This window comes from Genypterus blacodes, unplaced genomic scaffold (assembly GCF_046128005.1).
Source record: "Genypterus blacodes isolate CSIRO-AG114 ecotype Tasmania unplaced genomic scaffold, CSIRO-AGI_Gbla_v1 ptg000048l_1, whole genome shotgun sequence".
NCBI lineage: Eukaryota > Metazoa > Chordata > Actinopteri > Ophidiiformes > Ophidiidae > Genypterus > Genypterus blacodes.
In genome coordinates, this window is record NW_027466861.1 from 1,450,674 (window position 1) to 1,456,673 (window position 6,000).

The window sequence follows — 6,000 nt, forward strand, 5'->3', positions numbered from 1 at the left end:
GACAAAAAGTAGACTGTGTGCGTCTGTGAAGTGTCTCATCAGTATGCTGAGAGCATCACTGCATGTGACAGTTTGCTCAACCAGAACAGGATGGCTACGTTGCAATGGATAAACGTATACAATCCATGCTGGTATATTGATCGCGCCACTTAAATAAGGTCCAAGTTAGAATGCGATGGTAAATGCACTCAATAGGAAATAATTATTTTTTCAAGTCAAAGTTGTTTTTTTGTCTTAGACGAACACGATCCCATAAATGGAACTATTCTGAAAAGGGTTAAATGTGAAATTAGATGGCAAAGGAAAGTCCCGCCTTCATACACATTGAGGGTGAGAGTGACATCAGAGCAAAACATTTCAAGCAAAAAAGGTGTTTCTACAGTTTCTGGACACTGATCCACACAGGATGATTGGACGTCTGTGTTCCCACAGAGTGACATGGAAGCCTGTGTGAGCGTTTACACAGAAATCCACCTGTAAGTGTGTGTGTGTGGGGGGTATCCCATAGGGAATTGGAACGTGGCCCTGCAGAATAGCGCCGTCCCTTGGGGGTATTAGGCTCTCAGACGGAGGAGATCCCTGCCAACATTTTTTTTCTTCCTCAAAACAACAGATGTATGGAGCGAATGAGGAGGCACAATAATGAAGAAGGAGGAAGAATTCTCCCGTGCAAATTTGGTTCCCGGTCAAAAATGTGTTGGCAAAAAAACATTACGTTGGAAAAGCTGTATCGCAGATCACCGCCTGGACAATCTTCCTTTCTCATGTAAACAAAGAAGGCAACGTTTGAGTTGATTATGATGTTGACGCCGACAAGAGGTTGAAAAGCATCATGGTGGAAAAGCTGGAAAAGTGCAAAAAAGGTGTTGAAAACGTTCTGCCTTTGCTGCTCTTCTCTGCTCATTTCACAAAAAATACTCTGCCGCAGGAGACAAGCGGTGTTGTGTGTGTGTGTCTGTGTGTGTGTCTGTGTGTACTTGGTGGTGCAGTTACAGTAAAAGCAACAGCAGTTTAAGGTTTAAAGAAAGCTGAGCAGGTTCATTTGCCAAATCAATTATGACTCATTTCATTACAGAATAATTAGCCTTCACAAAACCCCGCAAATCTGACTTGTGCTGTGTGTGTGTGTGTGTGTGTGTGTGTGTGTGTGTTTTGTTTCCATAAAGTGAGTCATTGTTATTGGCCAATTTGCATTAAAATATCACCTTACTGATGAATGCTGATACCAACACATAATCATAAGTTCCAGATAACTTGTTTGCTAATTTAGCCAAACAGATGAAATTGGACATAAAACTTTTCATTTCAAAAAGAGTGGAAGGAATAAACGATTCACCTGCTAATTGGGATGTAAATGAGGCAGGAAGCATAAACACACTGGAGAGAGAGCGCGACTAAATCTACAGTCAGGCAGCAGAGAGGCAGCATGAAAGGCGGGAGGCAGAGGAATCCACTTGTCAAGATAAACAACAAATACACAAATATATCGATCAATAAGTGCATGTACGTGCAACACAAGCACCAGAAAACAACTTTCATCTCCTGTGCGATGAGGCTTTAGAGGAGCCATGCACGCAGTTGATTAGGCAATCTAGTCGCAGTAATTGATCCCTGCTGTAAACCTCATGACCCTGCAGCGGAGCAGAAGGCTCGGCCAGGACGATCGGCCAATGCCAGATCAATTAGTTTGAATGAAATGCGACTGTGGCCTCAGGATTGAAGATGGAAACCAGCAAAAGACAAATTCAAGAGGAGGTTTGCGTCGACAAAGCTTTTATGTAAGCATATGTATGTTTATGTAAGAGTATGCATACGTACAGCGTATTGCGTAAGCGCACATATATTGTCTCAGTGTGCGTGTGTGCGTGTGTGTGTGATGCTTCATGAACTGATGGAGCAATCATCTTCCACTGACAGGCATTTTTATTTAAAGTAGCTATGAATAAACCTGTTTATGCTCACACACGGGTTGGTATCGCTGTGTGTGTGTTTGTGTTTGTGTGTGTGTGTGTGTGTGTGCACGTGTAAAGCGTACAAGAATATAAATTATGTGCAAAGTGGAACGAAAGTGTCGGAGACAACTTTATTCAAATGACATAACTCTCTGTCTCTGTCTCTCTCTCTCTCTCACATACACACACACACACACACACACACACACAGACGGACATCTGGGACTATCTTAAAGGGGCCATATCTTCTGTCCGCCTTGCATGTGCATATTACATGAATATATGAATAATAAATGCGATGACATGACAACCTAATGTGAAATACACTCTGCTCTTGTACAGCAGCAGAAATAAATGAAAGCTGTGTTGTTTTCACAGCTTCATCCGGCTCAGATAACCACTGGGCCTGAATAACTGCTTTACACCACTAATGATGACAATAATAAGACACAACCTACAACTACAATTGAATTACTATCCTATATATATATATTAATTGTATTATTTATTTCTTACATACTGTAGGTTCAACTATTTATTTAGATTTTTCCAATTTTTTAATTTCCGAAATACATTGCATACCTGTATATTTTGCGATATGTTTGAATTATTTATTAATTTTCCACTTTCAATTGAACCATCACATAAACCTGCACAACGCAATACAAGATGATAATGTTCCCTTTTTGCTGACATTGGTAATTTTTGTTGCCATGGTGCTGTAATATCAGGCTGCAATGCAAGTGTTTGTGATATTTTGGCTGACCTAATCACACACAGGAGGGGGTCTGAATGTGCGTATGTGTGTGTGTGTGTGTGTGTTGCTTTTATCTACCAATCTTTTCTCTTTATGTAATCTCTCTCTCTCTCTGTGTTGGGGCAGATCAGGCTCGTCTGTTTCTTTGAAGCGTTGCCAAAGTATTTATTTCATTATCTCCCTTCTCTCCTTTTCGCTTTGGCCAGTGTTTCGGGGAAAGAGGGAGGGAGAGAGAGAGAGAGAGAGAGAGAGAGAGATAGTGAGAGGGAGAAGAAGAAGGGAAAGTGGGCTGCGAGCTAGTGCGGGAAAATGAGAGTAAGTCTTTGAAATGGGAACAAAGTGGACAGTCCTCTCCTCTGTAAAGGTGACACTTGATGTTCTATTTTGAATATTAACACACAGGCACAAAAGACTCAACTTTCAAAATTGAAGTAGAACTCAACAATGATTCATTACGTCATCTTATTGTGCATATTTTTAGCATCCTGGCAGATAATCAACAGCTTGTTCGCATGTTGTCTCATTTTAACTCAATTTAGTCACCTTTAGTTAACATGTTGATGAGTTTGCTTCTATTAATTGTTAGTGGATGTTAGAATCTAAGGATAATCAGCATTACGTGCCCTCATAAAGACAGTAATACACACACACACACACACACAAACACACACACACACACACACACCTGTAGTCCCTAGTAACCGAGATACCAAATTGGCTGACAGGAGCTGGTCTACTGAGCGTGCTCCCTAACTGTGAGTATCCATCATGCAGGCAGGGAATAACAGCCAGACCTTGAAGGAGACAGACTTTCGCTGAAATCCCTCTCTGTGTGTGTATATGTGTGTGCGTGTGACCTTTATCCTCGTGTCTGTTTGACAAGTGTCACACCTCAGCTGGAGGTTGAAGGTTAAAAGTTGACCGCCTTCCCTGCGAACCCTCGCCGCTCAGAAGGTCACAGAGGGGAGTTGACCTTTGACACGGCTGTTGAGCACGCGTGTGTCTCAGCGTGTCAGTGTGTGTGTTGCAGTGCCGCAGAATTACTTGAGGACATGAATCACCGCCTGTACTGCATACTCGCATTACAAACGGTGTCAAGCAGTGTCAGAATATAATATGGAGCACATCCTATAGATTCCTGGTCACTGCACACTGACTCACATTCGAGTTTCAGAGTCTAATAACCTTTACTTATAAAAAGCAGAGGATTATCTTGTGCAGGCTCGTTACAGCTGATTCAATATTCATAGATACAAATGATTTTGGGATGCGGCTCTCCCACTGGATTAAATGCGTAAATCAGTGAAGCGGCAAAATCTCATTCTTCTGCCTCTCCGGGAAACAAGGTAATTGGTCCGTTACAGCACAGTGAGTTGACGTTTAGGTGTGGTTTACATTTTATTTTGAAAGGATATAGTTGCTAATTTGCTTATTTAGCCCTTTAGATGTGTACTCGCGTGTAGTTTCCACTCATATCATACAATGATTCAAATGAATTGCTTATTCACAAAATTAGGGCGAGGGAGGTAAAAGTTGTAAAAAAAAAAAAAAAGGGAAAGATAAAGCCAATAAGTTTACTTCATGGATACTTTGGATTCTGCTCCCAGCTTGCAAAATTGCCAAAATGTTCAAATCACTTTGCTTTGTCGGATTAAACAAGTTTATTCTTCCGAGTGCAAATTAGACCCAGCTGCAGTATCGGTCTAATCTGATAGTAGAGAGCGTAACCCTTCACTTCAGTATCCAGCAGAATCTTTGTTTCTTTTATTCTCATTTATGCATAACAGTAGTGTGGTACAGGCCTGATTTAAATTGGGGTCTTTTTGGGTCATTCTTCCTCAGTCTTTTTTAATGTTGGCAGTGAAAGTGCTGATGAGCAAAGATCAGGACCGTTTCTGGCTGCAAGCGCAACCCAATTACACATGGAGAAGTCGACGGAGTTTTTACTGAAAATGTTTGAGATACAGTTTGTAGCCAGGAGGAAGAATATCACACCCAGGCTCTAGTCAAAACTGCACTGGTGTAGGAGTTTCATCCATCCTCATCTTCCTCACCCTGCCGACGTAATCCCTCTCTCTCATTATCATCCGTCCGGCTTCTCTCCGCCTCAACACAGCTCACCTCAACTTTTCTCTGTTTCATACCCAGCCGTGTCTCTACCCGTGGCGTTCATCGCCCTCTCAAAATCTTGACAGCTGCCTTGAGGAGGAGAGGAAGGAGAATAAGGTGAAGAGGAGGGATGAAAAATCGCTCCCTCTAGCTTTCCCTGCTGGAGAGAGGCGAGTATACCTCTCCTTTATTTATCCAGACGGTCCGTCAGAGGGATGTATTTCTCATCCGCCTCACCTCTACTCTGCTCTGTGCGCCGACAAATACAGGGAAAGAAAGATAGAACGAAGGAAAGAAAGAGAGAGGGAGAGAGAAATGGCCTCGATTGTCACTGTAGGTACAAACTTACGGATGGCTACATGCTGAAAACATGAACAAAGACAATGTGGTGTGTGTGTGTGTGTGTGTGTCATATGTGTCTTCTCAAGTTAACAGCAGAGGATCAAACATGACACATTTTATAGATGTTGACACATTTTCAGTTTGACAGCTGAACACTGTATATGCTCATAAAGGCGTGTGTGTGTGTGTGTGTGTGTGTGTGTGTGTGTGTGTGTGTGTGTGTGTGTGTGTGTTTGTGTGTGTGTGTGTGTGTGTGCGCGTGTGCGTGCGCGCGTGTGTGTGTCTTACTGTGTTTGAGCAAAATGGTACAACTTCTTAAACACACACACTCACAAAGTTGATGGAATTTCATAAAACACAAGAAGGAACAAAAGAGAAGAAGAAAGGATGCAGCGTGAACACCCAGTGTGAGGGAGAGATGTCGACATGAAGGATGTCAGAGGAGATGACGGCAGAGAGCAAAACACGACGGAGAGAGAGAGCGAGAAAACCAAAAGCAGAGATTGATGCGGCGCTTGGCGACAGACGAGATGAGAGGAGCAGGGAGAGTTCCAGCACAAGGTCGCGTTTTCAGATGAAGCCAAACATCAATAAGTGTGGATGTTTGTTCCAAAAAAAAAAGGAAAACTGTCCAAAAGAAACCACATTTTATTGCTGCAATCAGTCACACAGGGATGAGAGGAAGGCAGACGCAGGGAAAGGTGGATGAGTAGAACGTGACGGGATTCAGGTGGAGCACTTTACGTTTTCAGTGTTGGTCGTTCCTACAAACTCTTGAGTCTGAACAACTTCCTGAAGATACATCTTGCTAAACTAAAGTATCGTCGGCTGAGCATGGGC